Genomic DNA, 21,987 nt, shown 5'->3' with positions numbered 1-21,987 from the left:
TGGTGCAAACCATAGGTTGTTCCAGATAGGGGACAGGGGGCCCAGCGTGCCCCGTATGCCCCATTTCCGAGCTGCTGCCTTCCAACTTCGGGCGATTGTGATCGTAGTGGACAGAGGGCCTTTATTCGCTTGCGTTTTCCTTTCTGGCAGATGTGGAAGGTCCGCAGAGTTCCCCGGGCACCAGGTCTCCTCTATCTGCATCCATTTCGGCGCATCATCTTCTTGCACCCAAGAGAAGGCATGTGATAGCTGAGCTGTTAGGGTGTATCTGGCTATGTCAGGCACTCCCAGCCCTCCCTGATTCTTGTCCCGAATCATTTGTTTACCAATGCGAGGCTCCCCTCCCCCCCCCAGACGAAACCCTGCGATTTCTTTTGCATATACACAAGTACTGGGCCCGGAATGCGGGTCGGTATTGCTGTGCAGAAGTATAGCCACCTGGGTATAATATTCATTTTTATGGCAGCAATTCGCCCAAACCGGGAAATTTCCCGAGAAGACCGGGTCTTTAGGTCATTCTTAAGAGTTGTAATAAGTTGCGGAAAATTTGCAGCATATAGTTGGGCCGGGTCTTTAGTGACACGTACCCCTAGATATTCTAATGCATCTTTCGCCCATGGGATCGGCATTAACGGGCGGAGGGCGGTTCTTCCTTGATTAGAGATATTAATCTCCAGAGCCGATGATTTGTCTAGGTTAATTTTAAACCCTGATAATGCTCCAAATTCATTAATTTCCTTCCATAAGAATTGAAGGGATGATGCCAAGTTTCATTCTGTTATTAATACATAATCCGCATATAGTGCGATTTTATATTCCCGGCTTCCTATCTTGACCCCCCCCTATCCTGGCATTCTGCCTGATTTTGGCTGCAAAGGGCTCCATTGACAAAGCAAAAATCAGAGGAGAGAGTGGACACCCACGTCTAGTGCCCCTTGATATCTGTATTGCTTCAGATCTCCTGCCATTGACCCATAGCTGTGTTGTGGGAATTGGTAATTGGACATCACCCATGTGGTGAAATTTGGGCCGAATCTGAAATGTTCCAAGATCGCACGCAGGTACCCCCAGTCCACCCTATCAAATGCTTTATGAGCATCTAATGATATCACTGCTATTCTATCCCCGGATCTGTGGGCATGTTCAATAATGTCTATTGTTCTCCGAATATTGTCGTGAGTCCCTCTCCCTGGTATAAACCCTGTCTGGTCACCGTCAATCAGGCATGGTAAAACCGCTCTCAATCTGCCCGCCAGCACTTTAGCAAAAATCTTACCGTCATTGTTCATGAGCGTGATCGGGCTATAAGAGGTGGTTAGTTCGGGAGCATTCCCGGGCTTGTGCAACAGGACTGTTAATGACTCCGCCATAGACCTGGTGACAGAGCCCGACGCCAGGGAAGAGTTGAGTAAATCCACCAACTGAGGGACCAGGAGCCTGGAATATTTCTTTTAAAAGGATGCGGATAAGCCGTCCGGGCCGGGAGCCGTGGATTTCAGAGATTTAATGGCTTTGATTATTTCCTCCGCCGAGATGGGCAACTCGAGGTGCTCCAGCTGAATCGAGTTCTGCTTGGGTATTGACTGCAAATACTTTGGTAGGTTGTCTAGTACTGTTGGTGACCCTCTCATGATATCTGAGTGGTATCTTGACAGTTCCTCAATTTTATCCGCATCAGTGTAGCAGATTTTACCATCCGCCCCAGCTATTGTGAGAATGTTGTTTCTGCTTCGAGTTTTTTTCATTTTTTGCACTAGTACCTTGTTCACTTTGTTCCCCTTTGTGTAATAAAACTGTCTTGTGAAGGCTAAAGATTTAGCGGTACGATCGGCGCAATGCATTTCCAAGGCTGTTTAGGCCTTTCTTAGCTCTCTCTCATCTTTTCTGGAGTATCGCCTTTTCAGATCAGCCTCCAGTGGTTCACTCTTTCCTCCAGTCTGGCTGTGGCAATGTTCGAGACCCTTTGTTGTTCAGCTCCTGCGCTGATCAGAGAGCCTCTGACAACTGCTTTCATTGCATCCCAGATGATATTGATAGAAGAGGTCTCTGTGGTGTTTTCTTTGAAATAGTTGACTATTGTGTTCTCGACTTCCATCTTAATGCATTCATCCAGTAGCAGAGCATCATTCAGCCTCCAGTGTTTTTGGACAGGGCGCTTTTGCCCTGATATAGCTAGTTTTGCCGTCACTGGGGCGTGATCCGAGATCATGCAGGTGTGTATTGACGTTGCATCCAAGCATGGGTAAATGACCCCCGAGATCAATATGAGGTCAATTCTCAAGAAGCCTTTGTGCACCTGGGATTAGTCGGTGTAGTCTCTTGAGGTCCCATTAAAGAGCCTCCAGGCATCTACGGTTTCCGTTTCCCTTAGCAGCTTGGCTAGTGAGAGTGCTTGTACATAGTCAGATTTAGTGGGCGGAAGGGTCTTGTCCATCTGGGGATTTGGCATTGAGTTGAAGTCCCCGCCCATGATTAGATGCCCTTCTTGGAATGCTAAAATGGCTGGGATTAGATTTGTGATGAAGTTAGCTTGAGCAGAGTTGGGACCATACATTGCAGTAATGGTGATCGGGAGCTCCTCAAATATCCCCTTAAGTAGGAGGAATGGCCCATTTGGATCTCTTTTTATAGTAATTTTTGTTAGGGGGATCTTATCACTTAGGAGTATGGCTACTCCTCTTTTCTTCTGGCCCGAAGTAGCGAAATATGCTTTTTTGTACCTGTTAAATCTTACTGTGTTCGTCTTTCTGTAGTAGGTGAGTTTCTTGGAGAAGCACGATGTCCCCCGCTAATTGTCCAAGCCTGTGTTCAACGGATTTCCGTTTCCGTGGCGAGTTGAGCCCTTGCACATTCCATGATAGGATTGTTATTGCACTCGTGTCAGCCATAGTCTCCTGTTCCTTTTTTTGTCTAAGATTGGGTACATGTCCGCATGCTGATTGTGCTCTTCCCCGCCTGAAATTACTTTGATGCGGCGGTGATGCTTCGTTGTTGTCGTTGGTATGTCATGATATGATCTTGAGCTCTGGGCCGAGCAACTGGGGCTCCAAGACCCAGGGTATTTTTATTTTTTTATTTTTTTTTATTTTCAATAAAACCAAACAAAATAACACACATTACAACTGTTTAGGACGTTACATAATCAGCATCAAACCATCACATTATACAGTATAATTCTCCGTCCTCCCACCCCACAAACTAGAGCCGGCTCACTCATGTCATCTATGGGAGCATTATCAGGTATCGCAGTGCTTGTGCACTCATCAGAGTCCTCTGATTCGCTATTGTCTTGGTGAGGGTTTGCCATAGAGGTCATCAATTGCCGCCAGGCCAACAAGGGCCCTACTTCCTCCTCTCCCCCCCCCCTAGTAACCGCTTCAAACCAAACTACGGATTCCTCCTCCGCCCATCTGAGGAGGTCCGTCCACCATAGCTCCACCTTGGGTCTGTGGGCCGCCTTCCAACCCATTGCGATCCTGCGCTTGGCCAGGATGTAGGCTAAGTCCTTCATTTTGCTTATGTGCTTTAAATGCCGTGGCCTGGGAAAAATCCCGAGCATGCATGGCCAAGCTGATCCCACGTCCAGCTCCACTCCCCCACCAGCTAATTTAGTTTTAATCTCGTCCCAAAATCTGTGCACCTCCGGGCAAGTCCAGAACATGTGTAGCAGCCCCGCTTCCACCTCCCCACACCTGGGGCATTTCTGCGTAGCCGAGCCTCCAAACCTTGCAATTTTCCCGGGAGTCAAATAATCCCTGTGAGTGACATACAATTGGAGTTGTTGGAGTCTCGCATTCCGGGATACCTTTTTATGGTACCTTTGGGCTCTCTCCCATTGCCCATCTGTCATGGGTCCTCCTACTTCCTCCTCCCAGTCCTGCCTCAATTGAAGCAGCTCCTCTTCCCTACCTTTGCTCTTAGAAGCTCGTATATTCTAGATATCTCGTGCCTGCCCTCCGAAACATCATACATCATTTCCAGGGAGGCATCTGGGTCATCCGCTAGCACTGTCTCCGGCCATCTCTCCCTTACCCGTTTCATGAGCCTAGCGTAGGTTATATACTGGCCTCTATGCACCCCGGTCTCTTCTTGCAACCTCTGAAATTCCAATGCCTCCCCTTCCTGCTATATGTCCCCAAGGGTGGCCAGGCCCACCGGTTCCCAATATCTTTGGACCGCTTCGAACAGTTGTGAGTCGTTCCCGCATAGTGCCACTAGCGGGGCCTGCTGAGAGAACGGCTCTATGTCACCCATCATTCTCTACATTCTGCGCCAAACCTCCCAGCCCAGCCTCAACAGCCGCCCTCTTCCCACCAGTTTGTTCTTTTGTAACCACACCACCTCATTCAAAAAGTATGGGGCCGAGTCTTCCCGCAGAAGCCTGGCTTCCGCTGAGTCTTCAGTCGACAGCCACCTGGCCACATACAGCAGCTGCCCCGCCAGATAATAAAGCTCAAAATTTGGCAGGCCTATGCCCCCCATGTCACATGGGTTCTGGAGTTTCCACAGGGCCACTCTGTTCCTGGAGTTACCCTATATGAAGCCCCTGCACACGCTATGAAGTCTCACAAATAGGCTCCTGGGAATCAAAAACGGGACATTCACAAAGACGTGCAGGAGTCTGGGCAGGACCACCATCTTAAGCAAGGCCGCTCTCCCCATCATGGTCAGGGGCAATCTGGACCAAAACACCATGCTGTTCTTGACCCCCTCTATTGCTTTCTCTGTATTATGTTGGTGCTCCGCCTCGATCCTGTGGTAAATATTTACTCCCAAATACCTAAATGTCTCAGTCTGCCATGGTATCGGCAGGCTAGGCAGCCTCTGTAACGGGACATTCCTGTATCTACCCAAGGGGAACAGACTAGACTTCCTAGGGTTCACCGATATGCCCGAGAGGGTGGCATATCGGTCCATCATCTCTAGAACATACTGCAAGTTCTCCTCCGGATAGCGCAGATAAAGGAGCATGTCATCTGCGCACAGCGATACCAGGTGTCTACCACTTACTGTACTAATCCCCACCTCCCCGTATTGTTGCCTCAGACATATTGCCAGCGGCTCTAATGCCAGAATGTATAGCATGGGCGACCAGGGGCATCCCTGTCTGGTCCCCCTGCTGAGTTGCCAAGTATCTGAGATTATGGATCCTGTTTTAACTCTCGCCACCGGGGTGCTGTATAACAACTGAACCCACCTGATATACCCAGGTCCCATTCCGTATCCCCTCAGGGCTGCTTTCGACCACGGCCATCACACCGAGTCAAAGGCTTTGACCGCGTCTAGCGACACGATGGCCAGCTCACCCGTATCTTCCTCAGTGTGGTCAATGATGTGGTGTAGCCTCCTAAGGTTATCTGTGATGTTCCTGCCGGGGACATGTCCCGTCTGGTCTGGGTGTATCAGCTCACCCTCTTCAGCCTATTGGCCAGCACTGCCGTAAGTATTTTGCTGTCCTGATTCAGCATGGACAAGGGTCTGTAAGACCCACACTCCGCGGCCGGCTTGCCTGGTTTTAGGAGTGGGATGATCATCGCCTCACGAAGGGACAATGGCAGTTCCCCCTGCTCATAGGCCTCGTTGAACATAGCAAGCAGTGGCTGAAGCAGCTCCTGTTTGTATGTCTTGTAAAACTCGCTAGGCAACCCGTCCTTCCCGGGTGCCTTACACGTGGGCAAATGTTGGATCGCCACCTCCAGCTCTTCCGAGGTGATAGGGGCGTCCAATTCCGCGCGTTCCATGTCGTCCAGGGTGGGCAGGTCTATGTCCTCTAACGTGTCCAGTATGTCTTGGCTCCTATCCTCCCCTGCGTCCTCATATAAGTGTCTGTAAAACTTGAGGAACTCCTCGTTCACCCCCTCCTGGGTATTACAGATGCAACCTTCCTCATCCCTTATCTCACTGATCACTATGCGGGGGGTCTCACTCTTATACAGCCAGGCCAGCAATCTGCCCGGCTTATCGCCCCCTGCGTGTAGCCTCGCCGTGTATTTCTTGTAATTTAGTCTACATAGCCTATCCCAGAGTCCACTGCAGGTTAACTGTAGGTCTTTTATCTTATCGCTATTCTTCCGGGTGGTATCCTCATGTCGCGTGAGGCCCTCCAGCTCCCTTTACATTTCCTGAAGTTCCCTTTCAAAGCCCCCCTGGAGCCCTTTAGATTTCGAAATGGCTACTCCACGCACCACCACCTTAAACACCTCCCATACTGTTCCAACCGAGCGCACACTGCCCATGTTTATATAAAAATATTCCTCGATGGCCTCCCTCAAATCCTCCCGGAACCCCTCATCTTGTAATGCCTCAGTCCTCAATCTCCATGTCGGGATCCGCGCTCTGGGGGGTTGGTGTCGCCACTCTACCACCAACGGCGAGTGGTCAGATAGTACCCAGGCCTTGTATTCCGCTCCCACCATTTCTCCCGCTATCTCAGCCGCTACGAACACATAATCCAGCCTCGTGTGCAGGTCATGTGGTGCTGCATAGTGCGAGTATTGCCTATCCATTGGATGCAACCTTCTCCACACGTCTTCTAGGCCTAGATCTTTTAACAATGACCCCAGTGCTTTGGCCGCCGGCGCCGGCTTCCCCGCTTTGTCGACTGACCTATCCATTTTGGGATTCGGGTTGCAATTAAAGTCCCCTCCCCACACCACCGCACCTCCAACCAGGGGGCTAATTTTGCTGTAAAGGGATCTAAAATAAGCCGCTGTATCATGGTTGGGGGCGTACAGATTTATGATATGCACTTCCCTGTTCTCCAGGAGTCCTGCACCGCCACCATTCTGCCCTCTGGGTCTACCGTTGAGCTAAGCACCTGGAGCGGCACGTGCGGCGCCACTCAAGTGATAACCCCTCTAGCGTACGCAGAATACGTAGCCTCCACAACATGTCCCCTCCATTATCACCTGACAACCTCAAACTTCTCACTTGTGAGATGAGTCTCCTGAAGCAGGGCCACATCAATGTGCATCCTTTTTAGATACAGCATCACTTTGTTACGTTTCAGATAGCTATTAAGGCCCCGTACATTCCAGGTCACAATTCTGAGGTTACCCGATGCCATCTACTCGGTTTGTTCCCAACCCACCTCTCCCTCCAATGCTTCCCTTGATGGTTTGTTTTCCCGCTCTCTCCCTTCCCCCCTCAACAGTTTCCCCCCTCCCTGTTCCCCAACTCCCATCCACTGCACACAACCCAGCCCCTCCCCCCACCCTACCCTACCCTACCCCAACAAATGCCCAGCTCCATCCCTGGATCTCAGGCCCACCCGCGTCTGGTCCTGTCCCGTCGCCAAGGACTAGGACCCCACGGGGCGTCACCGATCTAACAGTGACCTAACTAAGTATATTACTATTGGGTAGAAGGGATGCCTCCCAGGAGCTCCCAGTCGTCTATTTTAGGATTGGTGCGTCCAGCGGGTCCAGCCAGTTGGTACTACAACACACTCCCCACAAGCTTAATACAACTCTATAATCAAGTCCCAATGTCTTGGCCATGTCACCCTAGGTGCCACAGCCGTCCGCTACTTATCTCCTGCAGCTCCCATCTGGACATCCGGTTCTTGAGGTCGGCCCTGCATGTCCAGCCAGTCCATTGCGTCAGTCGGCGTCCGGAAAAAAAGGGATCTGTTCCTATAAAAAACTTTCAGCTTGGCTGGGTAGAGCAACATGTAGCGATGGCCTGCGTCCTTCAGCCTCCTTTTCACCGATCCGAAGTTCATCTTACTACACTGTACAAGCAGCGTATAGTCCGGGTACCTTTTCAGTCGTTCCTCCCCTCCGGAAAAATTCGAGGATCTTCTCCCGATAGTTCATGATCTTTGCGATCATCGGCCGCGGGGAGGCTCCAGGGGGCGGTCTCCTTGTCAAGGCCCTGTGCGCCCTTTCAACCGCGAACCCCTGGGTCAGCACCCCGCCTGTTATCTCCTGTAAAACCATGGATTCCACGTATTTCTGTGGGGTTTGACCCTTCCATACCTTCCGGCAGGCCCACTATACGGATGTTGTTGCGTCTGGCGCTCCCTTCTGCTTGCTCAGCTTTGTTCACGCACGAGGGCATGAAGCTCCTTTCCATGTGCGGCGCACGCCTCCGTGTTCGGGGCCATCTCCTTCTCCAAGGCCCCAGTGCGCTCCGCAATCGTTCGCACGTCCTGTCTCAGCAGGTTCACCTCCTCCTGGACCGCTCCGATCTTGAGGTCCAGGCCCTCTTGCAGCTCTTTCATTGCCTGGCCCAACTTAGTCTCCCAGGCCACCTTTAAGTCTTGGATGCAACCTTCTCCACACGTCTTCTAGGCCTAGATCTTTTAACAATGACCCCAGTGCTTTGGCCGCCGGCGCCGGCTTCCCCGCTTTGTCGACTGACCTATCCATTTTGGGATTCGGGTTGCAATTAAAGTCCCCTCCCCACACCACCGCACCTCCAACCAGGGGGCTAATTTTGCTGTAAAGGGATCTAAAATAAGCCGCTGTATCATGGTTGGGGGCGTACAGATTTATGATATGCACTTCCCTGTTCTCCAGGAGTCCTGCACCGCCACCATTCTGCCCTCTGGGTCTACCGTTGAGCTAAGCACCTGGAGCGGCACGTGCGGCGCCACTCAAGTGATAACCCCTCTAGCGTACGCAGAATACGTAGCCTCCACAACATGTCCCCTCCATTATCACCTGACAACCTCAAACTTCTCACTTGTGAGATGAGTCTCCTGAAGCAGGGCCACATCAATGTGCATCCTTTTTAGATACAGCATCACTTTGTTACGTTTCAGATAGCTATTAAGGCCCCGTACATTCCAGGTCACAATTCTGAGGTTACCCGATGCCATCTACTCGGTTTGTTCCCAACCCACCTCTCCCTCCAATGCTTCCCTTGATGGTTTGTTTTCCCGCTCTCTCCCTTCCCCCCTCAACAGTTTCCCCCCTCCCTGTTCCCCAACTCCCATCCACTGCACACAACCCAGCCCCTCCCCCCACCCTACCCTACCCTACCCCAACAAATGCCCAGCTCCATCCCTGGATCTCAGGCCCACCCGCGTCTGGTCCTGTCCCGTCGCCAAGGACTAGGACCCCACGGGGCGTCACCGATCTAACAGTGACCTAACTAAGTATATTACTATTGGGTAGAAGGGATGCCTCCCAGGAGCTCCCAGTCGTCTATTTTAGGATTGGTGCGTCCAGCGGGTCCAGCCAGTTGGTACTACAACACACTCCCCACAAGCTTAATACAACTCTATAATCAAGTCCCAATGTCTTGGCCATGTCACCCTAGGTGCCACAGCCGTCCGCTACTTATCTCCTGCAGCTCCCATCTGGACATCCGGTTCTTGAGGTCGGCCCTGCATGTCCAGCCAGTCCATTGCGTCAGTCGGCGTCCGGAAAAAAAGGGATCTGTTCCTATAAAAAACTTTCAGCTTGGCTGGGTAGAGCAACATGTAGCGATGGCCTGCGTCCTTCAGCCTCCTTTTCACCGATCCGAAGTTCATCTTACTACACTGTACAAGCAGCGTATAGTCCGGGTACCTTTTCAGTCGTTCCTCCCCTCCGGAAAAATTCGAGGATCTTCTCCCGATCCCGATAGTTCATGATCTTTGCGATCATCGGCCGCGGGGAGGCTCCAGGGGGCGGTCTCCTTGTCAAGGCCCTGTGCGCCCTTTCAACCGCGAACCCCTGGGTCAGCACCCCGCCTGTTATCTCCTGTAAAACCATGGATTCCACGTATTTCTGTGGGGTTTGACCCTTCCATACCTTCCGGCAGGCCCACTATACGGATGTTGTTGCGTCTGGCGCTCCCTTCTGCTTGCTCAGCTTTGTTCACGCACGAGGGCATGAAGCTCCTTTCCATGTGCGGCGCACGCCTCCGTGTTCGGGGCCATCTCCTTCTCCAAGGCCCCAGTGCGCTCCGCAATCGTTCGCACGTCCTGTCTCAGCAGGTTCACCTCCTCCTGGACCGCTCCGATCTTGAGGTCCAGGCCCTCTTGCAGCTCTTTCATTGCCTGGCCCAACTTAGTCTCCCAGGCCACCTTTAAGTCTCCGATCGCTGCCAGCACCTCCTGGATCGTGCCCAGTGTTTCCGCGGCTGCCGTGGGGATCTCCTTGCTCTTGCCCCCCTCCGCTTCTGGGGGCGACCTGGCGTAGGTCTCCATCGTGGACTGTCGGATCCTGGGTCTAACCACTTTAGAGGACATCCTGCTATGTTAGCTGGGCGAGGGCCTGCCGTGCCTCCCTCCGCACAAAGGTCCGGACCACTCTCAGCAGGCCAAGCATGTACTTATATGCACTTGTCTCTTCCCTCGCGCCCAAAGTGGGCCGTCTCCTCCCATGTGCTCGTACCCTCTTGGTGTTGTGGCCCGGTCTCTTTCGTGTTCCTTCCGTGGCCAGTGCTTGAGTGCGCTCACCTATTTGCCGCACTCCCTTTGTTCCCCCTCTTCCGCGATCACAAGGCCATCCGGCCCACAATGCCCAGGCCCAGAGGGGCCGCTCTAAGTGCAGGGGATCAGCAATTGTCTCGCATCGGCCCCAACCACTGGCCTGCGCCGATGTTTCGTCTAACTCTATGGGATTTCTCCCATCATCCCGTGTATACAGAGTTGATCCACTGCGCTGTGGAAAACTGCAGCCACCACTGCCCGCTCGTTCGCGTCGGCCCCAGGATCCGCGGCCACCTAATTGGTGCGCTGCCACAATGAATCCTCCTGGGTTCCGCCAGCGTTCGATCCGATTACGCCGCGGGCCCAGCGTCGGTTATCAATGTGCTCGATGAGTCTCGGCAATGCACAGTCCGTAGGTTGCACCAGCTCCGGGTACGTGTGCCCACAGATGTGTGCCGCCTCAGTGAAGCAACAGCGCATTCCGGTCAAGTGCTGCGGTCTGCTTCTAATCGCTGGTCTTGGAGTTCGATGCAGGGGCTTTACAGGACCTACATCTTGTGACCCCTGTTGTCCTCTTTGTCTCTGCCGCCATCTTGTTCCACTCGCCGATCCGGGGCCCGCGGCCCGCAGACGAGTATGTCCTCACCCTCCACTTGCATCAAAGTTTTAGCGAGTGTAGCCATCATCTTCACACGCATGGGCATTATTTTTCAGTGCCGGCCGGTTCCCGTGCACGCACTTCTCCTCCAGGATCATTGTAGGATCAGCGGAGCTCCACGAGAGCACGTCCCTTTACGTGGCCGTCCAAGCCACGCCCCCAAGACCCAGGGTATTTGTTTGTCTTTCGATACTCCCTTCCCCCTCTCCCAACCCCCTTAGAACGAACATGTAGGAAGAACAACGTCCTACTGCCACTGGGAACTGGTGGCACTTATGCGCTTATATTGAACAACTGGGCCGCCGAACAAACTGTAAACTAGAACTGATGCCGTATACCCACACTGCCAGGGTATTGGTCTCTGTACCGTGGTAAGAATTAGCCCAAACGTGAGGCTCCCATCTTCTTTTGGACGCGTAGATCCGTCCGTCTTACCGATCAACGCATTCCAATATAAGGTTTCTATGATCCGCAGTCGTTGGTGGATTTATGAGTCGAGATCACCCAGGGTTGGAGTTTTTCCTGGGTGGGCCTCGAAGTCTGCGTCGTCGGGCCGGTTTCGACCATGACCCGTCAGGTTTGTTGTGCTGAGATTGGGATGGTTCCTTGGAGCCCGAGCCGCCCCCTGTTTCTCCGATGCCCATGAATTTGTCGGCCTCTTTCAGTGTACAATTTGCTTCTGAGCCCCCTCCCATGTGAACCTGACCGAGGTTGGGAATTCCTAATGATAGGCAATCTTTTTCCCCCTCAGCCATTCCGTGAAAGTCTGCATGGCTCTTCGCTTCTGAAGCGTGGAGTTCGCTAGGTCTTGATATAGTGATATTTTAGATCCTTGAAATGTTATTTGGCCCATTTGTCTTGCTTCGTTCATGATTTCTTCCTTGATTTGGTAGAAATGAACCCTTACCAGGACGTCTGGGGGGCGGGGGGAGTTGGATGTCGATCTCAGAACTGACCTGTGTACCCGGTCCAGTTCCAGAGGTGCCTCGTCCGGCAGGGTTATGATGAACCTGAGCAGCTCCGAAACGTAACTTCTTAGCTCTGCGTCTGGTATAGATGATGGGATACCCCGGAGGCGAATATTATTTCTCCACAACGATTTTCCGCATTTTCTTGCTTAGCTTCTATGAGGTCACATCTTTCCTCCAGAGCTTTTATTTTGTCTCCGTCAATCTCGTCTTCAAATCGTTGGCCACAAACTTCTGATTCGAGCTCCGTCGTCCTCCTCGCCACCTCTACCACTCTTTTGTCCAGGGAGTTTATTTTTTTGTCACCTCTTCTGTGCTCTTGTGAATTTCTTTTGTCAGTGCAGTGAGTAGCTCCTGTAGGTAATCCTTGGTCACCATTTGTGCTGTGCTATTAGCCGATGCTGCGTTGGTGGGGACCTCCTCACCAGGGAGACCCTCGGGCGTTTCCCCTTTCTTCGAGCACTCAGACGAGGTGCTGGCCATTAATGCCACAATGTCCGTTTGTTTAGACATCTTCCCACTTCTAGACATCTCTACTCCCGGCTGCTTCCTGCTTTTCCCCCTTAGTGATATATTCGCTTGCTTGTCCTGTTGCTGGGCGCAGGGGACATATATGGGGCGAGGGGGGGAATGGAACCAGGTAAAGCAGACTGGTCCTCCAAAGGAGTTCTGTTGAGTATTTCTGGTTGAGGACCTTTCTTAATGGGGCCTTCAGCGCGCTTGCACTCCGCTAGTCCCACGTTTCAGTTTCTGTTGTGAAGGATGCCGGATTTATGACATTGCTTTTTTGGTGGTTTGGGCCAGTAGTAACAGTAGGGTAATGCTTTAAGAATGGCCGCTCCGGAGAGTGCACAGGACGCCGCTTCTCTGTTCAGGTCTCCCTCCCCACTATGGTTAATCCCTCAGGCTTTGTTGTGGGCGTATGTTGGGGGGGTTCTGCTGAATATGGTGTCCCTCACCTTATGACAGCAGGACTGCGGTATTTATTGCTGGGCTGCCTAGTCGGTCCGTCTCCAGGGTAGCGGAGGCTCCGGTGTGTTGCGTGCAGCAGTTAGGTTGGGTGGGTGTTTGATCTTGAATGCGCTCTGTAACGCTAAACTGCGGCTCCGGAACAGTACCGCTTCACCTAGGCCTCCTTCACATGCCTCGAGGCGGCACTTATGTGAGCGGGGCTCGGTTGAGTTCTGCGGTTCCACGTGGCGGGTGCAATAGTGTATGTGGGCTCCGGATCGTATTAACCATGGGACGGCGGAGTCTCCTCGGCCCAGGGATGTGGATTGATGTCAGGGCGGTCTCCCAGGTGAGGAGAAATAAGTTCTAAAGTCCCATTAAGTCCACCTCGGGTCCGGGCCCCCTCCGTGGGGATCCTCCTCCGCTACCAGTTATCTCCAAGGATCTCTTAATGCTCTGGGCAAGACACCAACCTCCCGGGAACAGCTGTTGGGCTTCGGGCACACGGTACTTTTCATTAGGGCAGTGCGGGAACGCTTCAGTCAGTTCGCTCGGTGGCTTGTGTTGGTTTCATGCACCTGCCCCTCCCCCATTCCGCAGCTTCTTGTGGATCAGTGGCGCGGCCACCATCTTGCCGCCGGAAGATCTCTGGAACCAAAAATGTGTCCGAACTCAGAGATTCGGTCGCCGTCCAGGGAGCCACTCGCCATACAGCTGCTGCGGGACTTCCCACACTCTGCAAGTTGTTTTCGATGGAAAACAGAGGCTGGAAACGGCGTTGTCACATTCTGCGCACCGGGCCAGCCAGGAGCTCCTATGAAGACATGCCGATCGCGGCAGCTCCAAGCCACGCCCCCCGTGTAAGTGTATTTTTACATGTTCTTCTGGTATCTGATGAAAAATCAAAAACATTTTAGTTTTATAAAGAAATACCTGGGACATTTGATCAAATTTGCATGGGCATCTTCCCTTTTTGTTTTTTATGCGCTGCTCCACATCACGCTCCGGTCTCATCCTGGTAGGTTGAATTACTCATTTGTTTGGAGCAAAGGGGACTATAGACTAGGACAACGGAGGTCACTACAGTAAGTGCATTCCATATTCTGTCTCTGCAATGGGCCCTGTGGCTGCTGTGCCAATTTTGGGAAGACCTCAGCAAATTTGTTTTGGATCCGGCCAGTAGTTTGAATTTTCTGACACCTGAGGTAGGTGCAGCAATGATGGACATCCAAATCCGAACTGGAGGGGACCAAAACGCCCCACTACCCCCTGTGATGGTGAAGATAAACAGGTGCTTTTGCTGTATCATAGACCCACAAAGAGCTTGTATGTTATGAAGGGGGGAGTGCCCAGCCAGTGTCAGGCGGCAACTTGTAGTTTTTGTGTGGGATTAGCTAAAAGTTAATACCCCTTTATTAATAATAAGCTTCTACTGGAATGCTGTTGTTCGATGGGAATCCGTTCATTGCATTGACAACCAAAGCATCGACAGGCAAACCAACTAAAAAAAGCATCTAGTTTAATAAAAATTGGGCTTTAAGGTTAAAAAAGGGGGGTTGGGAGGGATCCTCCGTATAAAAAAAAATGCATTAGATGCTTTTATTTTAGATGCTTTTTTTTTTTTTAGATGGTATGGCATTAGATGCTTTGGCTGTTGGTGGAATGACTATAAAGCGTTTGATATATCTTTGCTGTTGTACTCTAGGTAGACCAGCGCAAGGTGGGGGAGAGTAAGCAAGGGCAGACGGGAGAGGGCAGAGTCAGGCGATTTCATACATACAATTGAGAAGTGAGAAGTTGTAGGAAGAGTGGGGGCTACATGGTAAGTGCAACTTGAAAAGATGGAGGTGCCAATCAATAGGTTTCCAGCAGATATGGCGGAGGGTTGCAGTGGGCTCTATCTGCTTGATAGTAGCGCTGACCGATGTAAGGTGTAATTAATGTTATGGCTGGCAGTATAGGTTCATTAAACATTAGGGGCCTCAACAAACAAGAGGATACAATTGTTCTGTGAAATATTACAGACCTACTTGAAGGCACTTATAGAGGCCCATCTCCTGGCACAGTATCACAGAGATTTTAGCAGCTTTTATCCTCATTTAGTAGTAAGACTGCAGGTGTGGTCTTATTAGTATGTAAACATTTCCCCTTCTCGATTTGCAGGGCAAATGTTTGGCAAATGTTTTTCCCCAAAATGTTGCAAAAGAGGGCCTACTGCTGGAGATTTTGAGAAGGTGAAGCAAATAGGTGAGGGGGGAGACTTTTGATGTGGGAGATGAACTTGCTCTGGGACAAAGCCATGGATAGAACAATACGGCGGGGGCGATCTCCCACAAACTGAAGCAGGCCGTTACAGAACTGGGTGTAATTGGCACTTCGAGGAAAGTCCCTCCCCACTCTAAAGATATCTCACATTTTCCACATGTCTACCAAATGTCCTAGAGTATTGATAACCTTTGTCTCTCTACTGATCTAATGGGACACGTTGCAGCAAGCAAGCATTATCCCTTTGCCCGTTTCTGGCCACATTGGATCTTTCTGCCCGAGCAGGAGAAGGAATAACATGGATTGGCATATGATTCCTATTATACTCGGTGCTTTGATCTGTAGAGAAAAATGCTGGAATGCCATTAACGATTACTTAAATCAAAATATTGTAACCTACACCTCACCCGGCGGTAGTGAGGTTTAAGCTAACTGCTATGATTGGCTCTCTTAAATGCATTAGAAAAGTCTGTGGAGAAGGGTTATTGCTGGTACGTGAGAAGGATAAAGAGGCACATAAGCAAATAACCTTACAGCCTACCTACAGAAAATTAATGTCAACTAGGAATCAACGCAATACCCTAAGGGTGAAAGCCCTTAGGCAAGACCGCTCGCTGGTGTGAAACAAGCTGTTTTTCTTTTCCAACATATTAATAAGGCGAGCGGGATGTTAGCGAATTTACTGAGATTAAAAAGGGCAACTCCTTCATACACTATTTATTGTTGAGGCTGTGGTACAAAAGGGGATTATCTCCAAAAATACATGCCTTTCATGCATTTCTTGCACTTTTGAAAACCTATATACTGCAGAGTGTTTTCAGACTATGGAAAAGATTGAGGTATCTGGAGGGATGATCTCTGCTGTGTCTACCCGTGGACCCAGAGAGCTTCCTTTGATTTCCTGATAGCTCATCCTAAGGTACAGGTGGCAATAAGAAAAAAAAGCTTAAGCCCAATAAAAGCCTACATCCTGCTTGGCATCAGTGCTAGATTTGATAAAACCCTGGCTCACATCTTGGTTAAGTTGTTAACCGAGTTGTTTAACTCGCTGTGGAATGGAGGAGACCTTCCTGAATTAACACTGGAAGCCAAAGTGGCAGTAATACCAACAACTGGGAGCGATCCAATGAGATGTCAATCTTGCAGGTCAATTGCTCTAATTAATTTGGATGCTAAATTGTTCACCTGTATTATTGACATTATTAGACTGGACCATCTGATGCCAATGTTAGTCGGCACAGGCCAATCTGGGTTCTAGTTCAACGAAGTACATTTGATCATTTGAGACATATTACGCACTTGATCGATGAAGCAAATAGAGCCCACGGTCAGGCCCTGATTTTATGAACGGATGCAGAGAAAGCAATTGACAGGTTGGATTGGACTTCCTTTAGAGTATTGCTTTAAAAATGTAACTTTGGTCCTGCAATAACAGCTGTGATTCTAGGTAATTATAGGTGACCTGTGGCCCATATTGAGATCAATGGAGCGCGTACAGATCAGATATTTGAATCCAGAGGCACTTGAAAGAGCTTCAAGCTTTCACCCATCCTATTTGCTGTTACTATGGGAACCCTTGATGGCTAGAGTTAGGGCTACTCCCAATATTAAAGGCATCATTGTAAAATGTCACATAAATATTCCTATCGTTAACACACCCAGTCACATCCCTAGCAGAAGTTGAGAAGGAACTAGTCCCATAAGGTAAGGTAGCAAGAACTCAATCTGAATCTGAGATTTTAACCATCTCAATCTCACCGAATGCGAGACAGCACATACAAACCCACTCGTCCTTTAAGTGGGACAAGAAAAACATTCAGTATCAGGTGATCCCCCTCAGCTTAGTAAGTTATATGAATCCAACTATCCACCCTTGGTCTAGCTAAGTGGAACTGACTGAATCTATTGTGGCCGGGCTAGATCACCATAACTAAATCTAATATATTACTATGATTATTGTATCTCTTTTTATCAGTCTGCATAACATTTCCCCAGACTAAAATTAAAGAATAGCAAGCATTACATTTAGCTTTACTTTGATCAGGTAAAATGCCACAGGTTTCGAAACAAGTTCTCTTTGCTCCCATAAAGAGGTAGGCTAGTTTGTTCCAACCTTTATCACTACTATTTGGTGGCACATGTGCATCCGGTGGTGGAGTGGGTCCAGGAATCATAGTAGAAACACTACTTGCTTACAGAGCATTCAATAGAAAGACGAAGGATTCAGAGCCAGCCACGACTTTCCAAACAGTTGGGAGCGATCAAGCTCAACAAAAATATGGTCACAAAAGCAATCCTGGAAACTCAGGATGAAATAAAACCATCTCCGTTCACACCATTACATTTTAATGCAGACTTAATGTCATGTTTAATGCACAAAGAATTTGAAGAATTGTCCAGAAGCAGCTGTTGTAAGGTATTGGATAGGTAATACAAGGGTAGGATCAGATCTTTTGAACTGTGTAACACAGACTTTAAGTTCTAAGAAAATGACTGTTTCAGATGTGCCCAGATAAACACTGGGTACAGCATCCCTCAAGTGTTGTGTCAAGAACTATGATGGTATGGGTATACTTGTTTGAGTCTGCTGCTGATATCTAAGATGTATTCTCCTAAGTGAAAAGTCTTCACCTGCTAATTGCCCTTACCAAGATTAACATGGTGATGAGCTGGGCTGCCACATTGAGTCATTGTGGGCCATATTTAATTTTAAAATTGTGAAACTTCAATATGCATGCAGCTGGCTGCAACACAAAGGAAAATAATGAATAGGTGGGATCTTACCCTGGTGAGGCTCTACAATATTAACTCTAATAGATCTACATTCTGTTGGAGAATTATGTTCAACAGGGCATTCTATTGCACATTATGTGGGCAGTCCCAAAATGAGCACATTTTGACTTGCGGTTTAATTGAAGATAAGATATTGTGAGGGTGGTGTTTCTGATGATCCTTTAGATTTCGTTGAGGGTACTGTACATATGTAAATATATCTGTTGCCTTCATTGATTATGCACTTATTAGCAACCAGGGTGGGGGAGCCTGCCAATCAGTTTACTTGGATCGCAGGCTGAATCTACAGCTGAATCTATACAAGCCCGCGTTCCTAGCAACCTGATGTCAGCTCCCTCACCCCCCACTTCCCACCCATCGTCCTCTTCCCTCAGTCACCGTTCCCGCTCCTCCCCACCCCTCTACCCCACTCACCTTATTGTTTTTGTGCAGAGGCTCAACCACAACCACCACCGCTGATCCAGCCTCCCGGGCCACTGTGGAAATGGAATAGGAGCTCCACATTGAGCCCAGTCTTCCAGCTCCATGGTGGCCATGTAATTTAGGCCTTGGTCCATTACAACCTGATCCGGCCCGGCAGATCGGGTGTTATTGCTAAATTATTGGAGGCAACAGTAACTACTGTCATTCTGGAACAATGGCGGTTTACTATCCACAGCCCTATGGTTTTGCCAGTTCTGGGATGTCTTGGCCATGAACATTAGAAATGGTGTCACCAGGCTCAAAAACAACTCTAACAACTCAGGAACGGTAATGGGTGCAAGCCAAAGGGTTCAGAAATTCCTCCAAGTCTCAACAAAAGATAAAAAGTCAAATCAAAGGTTAAATCCTCACTGAGAATGTCGTCATTCCTCCCAGGGTTGGGCTAGTGGGTATCACCGTTGGCTTGTGGTGTAGATTTCCTCCAGGTGTTGACCCCTGATTCCTGATCAAGGAGATGCCTTCAGGGTCTTCCTGCTGCTGCCGCCTCCTGCTGAGTGTTGGTGGGATAATACCCTTGCAGGACGGCAGCATTATGCTTCCAGGCTGGGCCCCAGGGATTGCAGCATCTGAGAAGATTTGGTGTGCTCTAGTGGAATGTGGTGGAGAATCATGGTCCTGCACTCCCTTGTCATCCTATGCTTCTCTCATGGTGTGCCCTGTCTACTGCTGGGCTCACCTTCCTTTCCCCTGGTGTAGTGTCATCTCGTTCCTCTACACTTCCCCTTAGATCAGCAGGATTCTCTGGAACCTCCTCTTATTCTCTATCTAAATGGCTTGTCTGCCCTTGTTTCTCCCTGATGCTCCACGCCTTTATCCCCTATTGGTTTTCATCCTTTGTCCTTCTACTTCTCGCTATAGTATTTTCCTTTCATTCTCCTCTCTCTTCCAGTCTTCAGTGGAATTCCTCCTTCTCCTTCTCCAGACAGCAATCATCTCTTCTTTCAAGGTCTTCACTCTCCTTCTCCACTATGATGTCCTTCCTTCTTATCTACAATCTCTCCATTGCCTATCACCCCTCTAGTATCTTGCTCTGATCCTTCCTCAACAATATCTCTTTCTTGCATCCTCCCTTCTCCACCTTCTCCCTGATGTGTCTCCCCTCTCTAGACTTCAAACCCTTTCCTGTCTCTTTCATTGGTGTCTCTCTTCCAATCCCATACTGTCATCCAACCTCCCGTCATCTTTCTACTTCTCCTCATGACAGTCCTCTTCGTCCACCTCTGTGTTTTTGTTCCAAATCATTGGGGCTCATTACAAGTTTGCTAGTATCCCGCCTGCAATTCTGGTGGGATACTGGCAAACTGCCCCTACCGTTTCTGCTCCTCATATCCCGGTATTAGCAGGATATTCCAGACGGCAGAAACGCTAGTAAATCCCCATTCCATGGAGTCCTAGAGGACTCCACGGAGGGGATTGCCACAATTATCGGCACCGGTAATTGCATTTCTTTGCCTGTCTGTGTAGGATGTACCGGCAGGTCAGGCCTGGAGTCAGATCTGTGACCCCCACCGGCAAACTCGTGTTTTCCCATGACGGAAAAATGCTGGTGCTGGAATTATACCATTATTTTTCGCATTCCTAGAAACTCGTAATGAAGCCCAGGATCTTTCTTCCCAACCAATACTTTTCCTTCCTTCATAAATGTTTCCCTTTTACACTTCAGCACATATTTTTCTCAATTGCAACCTCAATTCTATCAAGTTTATCAAGTTGCCACACACCAGCAAATATTTCCAAGGCTCCTCCGAAGGTCTCTATGCTTCCCAAGTACCCATAATTAGGGTCTTCTAGGCTTTGCTGCCTTCTTCCTTCCAGGTTTTCCAGGAGCTAACAATCCTTGTCTAAGGTGGCCGCCTTTTAGTGGACAGTCCCTCCCTTTGAGTGTTGCTTTGCATTATTTATTGAAAGTGGTCTCATCTGCCTCCTGATTGTGCAATGTGATCTACCAGAGTGCTGGCCTAAGGTCATATGAGCATTGGTTCCCATTTTGGATTCCCCATTGGCTGCAGAAGTGGCCTGCCTATATTACGCATACATTTTTTGTGATGACGCAAGTATTTGCGAGGGGTCTAGGGATGTTATTACTTTGTCCACCTTGTGTTTCCGGTATTTTTAGGTACTGCACAGGTTTGCAGAGTTTCACTTAGTTTGTGGACTTTTGTTGCGGTTCTGTGAAACAGAATGAGGCCATATATCTGGTATCTGAATCTCCAAACCCATTGTATGTCACCTGTTTCTTTCTAGGTCTGTTGGCATTCGCCTGGCTGTATATTCCAAAGGGGGACCCTAGTGAAAAATTTCCGAAGCAGCAAGCTGGAATATACGAATATTTAAGATGAGGAATACGTTGGGAAGACACAATCCATTCGAAATAGACGTTCAAATTTATCAGGAAAATCAAGCTGAAAAAGGTTTTTCATAACAAAATAACCAAACTCCAACATGAATCATTGACTATTACTACTCAACATATTGAGGACACTAAACCTTTATTATCCCTAGAGAATGACGCTCTTATTTCTGAATCACAAATCATTGAGGATTTAGGGATCACCTCTTTTACAATATTCAAGTCTTCTCTAACAACAAGATCAAAGTTACGCCTGTCACAACACCTGTCAGCAATATTGATGCCTTTCATAAAATTGTTTTGTTTGATTTACAAAAACACTTGCATCAGACTTCTAAATCGTTGCCATGTAAGAATCTAACAATGCAAGAAAATTTAGTTTTGGACAATTTGGCCAATGACCATTCCATTATTATCAAGGAAGCCCCAGAGTGCGGCAACATTCTTATTTTGGACAGAAAAGATTATATTGATAAGGGACTCGACACCGTGATACGCTAGGCTGTTATGCCAAACCTATACACAACCCCATGACTGATATTTTGAACCGATGCACACAGATTATTTGGAAATTACATCATAATAGTATTATCTTAGATGAGACTAGGGCTGATTTATCACAATCTATGCCTATAACTCCGACAATTTATTTTCTTCCAAAGATTCAGAAATCATTTGAGGCCCTATCATAAGTTAGACCAATTGTCAGTGGCAATGGCTGGGAGACAGAGCAGCAAGATAGATTGACCAATATCTGCAACCCTTGGTGCTTGAGCAAGATTCTTACACATGCAATTTTACACACATTATAGAACTAGTCAGCAAGGTCACATGAGTGGATAACTATTTAGCAACCTTCAATGTCAAAGCCCTGTATACATTATGTTAGGGAGAATTCTCTGTAAATGCTAAATTTCCCAAACCTAGTGAGTCCCCCAGCAGCTTTGCTAGATTTTTGGGGTTTGTTTTTTTCTCCTGCTAAGAGTGAGACTCTTTTTCTGCCACTCTTAGACCTGATTTGAGATATCCTTTGACTTTGTAATGTGTTTTATGGCCTATGGGGTCTTTTACTCCATAGGGTTTCATGTGTGTTTGGTAAGTGTGTTACACAGCACCCTCAGTGCAGTAACACAGGGGTGTCATAGTGACCCCC

The 21,987-nt window shown here is 49.0% G+C and overlaps 1 protein-coding gene across 4 annotated transcripts in view; it reads left to right on the top strand.

Annotated features, from left to right (window-relative positions):
• The window catches only part of EVI5 (ecotropic viral integration site 5), a 2,339,304-nt gene that overhangs the window by 1,665,242 nt on the left and 652,075 nt on the right, over nucleotides 1-21,987 (top strand). The gene's annotated exons all lie outside the window — the stretch shown is intronic.

The sequence above is a fragment of the Ambystoma mexicanum genome, chromosome 1q (assembly GCF_040938575.1).
Source record: "Ambystoma mexicanum isolate Mex_15411 chromosome 1q, UKY_AmexF1_1, whole genome shotgun sequence".
In the NCBI taxonomy this organism is placed as follows: domain Eukaryota; kingdom Metazoa; phylum Chordata; class Amphibia; order Caudata; family Ambystomatidae; genus Ambystoma; species Ambystoma mexicanum.
This window is presented reverse-complemented; position numbering and strand designations above follow the sequence as displayed.